The sequence below is a fragment of the Catharus ustulatus genome, chromosome 34 (assembly GCF_009819885.2).
Source record: "Catharus ustulatus isolate bCatUst1 chromosome 34, bCatUst1.pri.v2, whole genome shotgun sequence".
Classification (NCBI taxonomy): domain Eukaryota; kingdom Metazoa; phylum Chordata; class Aves; order Passeriformes; family Turdidae; genus Catharus; species Catharus ustulatus.
Window position 1 is genome coordinate 692,209 of NC_046254.1, and position 2,702 is coordinate 694,910.

The 2,702-nt window shown below is 46.2% G+C and overlaps 1 long non-coding RNA gene across 1 annotated transcript; it reads right to left on the reverse strand.

The window, feature by feature from the left end:
* Positions 1–1,785: 1,785 nt before the first annotated feature.
* LOC122149472 lies at positions 1,786–2,270 on the reverse strand. The gene is made up of 2 exons (XR_006163138.1): positions 2,194–2,270; positions 1,786–1,864 (listed from the first exon to the last, which is right to left on the reverse strand). It is a non-coding gene; the product is annotated as an uncharacterized LOC122149472 (long non-coding RNA).
* Positions 2,271–2,702: the final 432 nt, after the last annotated feature.

Sequence of the window (2,702 nt, forward strand, 5' to 3'; positions counted from 1 at the left end):
CAGTCCCACTTCAGTCCCAGTTCAGTCCCAGTTCAGTCCCAGTTCAGTCCCAGTTCAATCCCAGTTCAGTCCCAGTTCAATCCCAGTTCAATCCCAGTTCAGTCACAGTTCAGTCCCAGTTCAGTCCCAGTTCAATCCCAGTTCAGTCCCAGTTCAGTCCCAGTTCAATCCCAGTTCAATCCCAGTTCAATCCCAGTTCAGTCCCAGTTCAGTCCCAGTTTAATCCCAGTTCAGTCCCAGTTCAATCCCAGTCCAGTCCCAGTTCAATCCCAGTTCAGTCCCAGTTCAATCCCAGTTCAGTCCCAGTTCAGTCCCAGTTCAATCCCAGTTTCCAGTCCCAGTTCAGTCCCAGTTCAATCCCAGTTCAATCCCAGTTCAATCCCAGTTCAATCCCAGTTCAATCCCAGTTCAGTCCCAGTTCAGTCCCAGTTCAATCCCAGTTTCCAGTCCCAGTTTCCCGGGAATTTTCCCCTTTCCAAGGACAAATCTCCGCAGCCACCTCAGTTTTATTCTCAATTTTTTTTTCTTCTTTTTTTTTTCTCCTTTTTTTTTCCTCTTTTTTTTTTTTTTTTTTCTTTTCCTTCCTTCATTTTTTTCTTTTTTTTTCCTTTTTTATTTTTTTGGATTTTCCCGGGAATTCCTGGAAAATTTTCCTCATGCACCAAATCCCAAAAAAATCCCGGAAAATGGAAAAAAAAGAAAATTAAAAAATTTTTGAATTTCCCCCCCAGAATCCGTTAAAAAGGCAACAGGAAATTCCAATTTTTTCACCCAAATTCCCAAAAAATCCCCCCAAGGACACCCCAAAATCCTGGATTTTTTTTTTCTTTTTCTGGGAATTTTAGGATTTTTGGGTTCATTTTTTTAAAATTTTCTTTATTATTTTAAACAATAACTTACGGCGGCTCCAAAACTCCATTTTTTTTGTGGTTTTTTTTTTTTTTTTTTTTCTCATTTCCTAGGGGTTTGTCCAAAAAAAAAAAAAAAAAAAAAAAAAAAGGGAAAAACCTAATTGGAAAAACCTAAATCCACAGGGATTAAAAAAAATTAAAATAAAATAAAATTAAAAACCCCCAAAATGCAGAAATTCAGGAATTCTGGCCCAAAAACCGCCCCGGAATGTGGCAGGAAAAGGAGGGAAATCCGCTCGTGGTTTTCTTTTTATTTTTTTTTTTTTTTTCCTTTTTTCCCATTTTTTTTTAAGGGCAAAAAACTCCAAATTCCCAGGTTTGAATCAATTTTCCTTCGTTTTTTTCCCCAAAATTCCCCTCGAGAGGCTCCTCCAAAAATTCTGATTTTTCACACAGGGAAAAAACTCATTTTTGAAGGCAAAAAAATCAAATTTTTTAACCAAAAAACCCATTTTTTTACCAAAAAAATTGATTTTTTTGCCTTTTTTTTGCCGTTTTTTCCCCATTTTAAATTTTTTTTAATCCCCCAAAATTAAAATTTTGGGATGGGAGCCTTTTTTAAAATTTTATTTTTGGGATTTTTGTGCCCTTTGGGGGGGTCTTAAAGTGCGAAGAGCGCCGGGAGGTCCCGGTGGTACCGTGAAACTCCCAAATCCCCCCCAAATCCCCCCAAAATTCCGGGATCTGACCCCTCCCACATCCCAAATTTCCCAATTTTTATTTTTTTTTAGGAATGAATTTGCCCAAATTCGGTGGGAAAAGCCCAAATCTGGGGTGGGGGAGGGGTCAAGGCTCCGCCCCCACCCCTCCCCCCCCGTAAGTGCTCTGGGGCGGAATCGCCAAATTTGGGCGTTTGGGGAATTTTGGGATTTTTGGGGATTTTTTGGGGGATTTTTTTGGGATTTTTGGGGATCCCGGGGGGGTCTGAGGAGCCGTGGTGGCCTTGGGGCAACCTGGGACCACTTTGGGCCACCTGGGATGGATTTTGGGCCACCTGGGACCACTTTGGGCCACCTTGGATGGACATTGGGCAACCTTGGGCAACCTGGGATGGACCCTGGGCCACCTGGGACCACTTTGGGCCACCTGGGATGGAGTTTGGGCAACCTGGGATGGACCCTGGGCCACCTTGAACCACTTTTGGCAACCAGGGATGGATTTTGGGCCACCTTGGGTGGGCCTCGGGCCACCTTGAACCACCTTGGGTGGACATTGGGCAACCTGGGATTGAGTTTGGGCAACCTTGGACCACTCTGGGCCACCTTGAACCACCTTGGGCAACCTGGGATGGACCCTGGGCCACCTGGGACCACTTTTGGCAACCAGGGATGGACTTTGGGCCACCTGGGACCACTTTGGGCCACCTGGGATGGACTTTTGGCCACCTGGGATTGAGTTTGGGCAACCTTGAACCACTTTTGGCCACCTGGGACCACTCTGGGCAACCTTGGATGGACATTGGGCCACCTTGAACCACCTTGGGCCACTTGGGATGGAGTTTGGGCCACCTTGGGTGGGCCTTGGGTCACCTTGAACCACTCTGGGCCACTTGGGATGGAGTCTGGGCAACCTTGAACCATTTTGGGCCACCTTAGGTGGGCCTTGGGCAACCTTGGATGGACATTGGGCAACCTGAGATGGTCTCTGGGCCACCTTGAACCACCTTGGGCCACCTGGGATGGACTTTGGGCAACCTTGGGTGGGCTTTGGGCCACCTTGAACCACTTTGGGCCACCTGGGATGGACTCTGGGCAACCTCGGGTGGGCTTTGGGCCACCTTGCATGGACTTT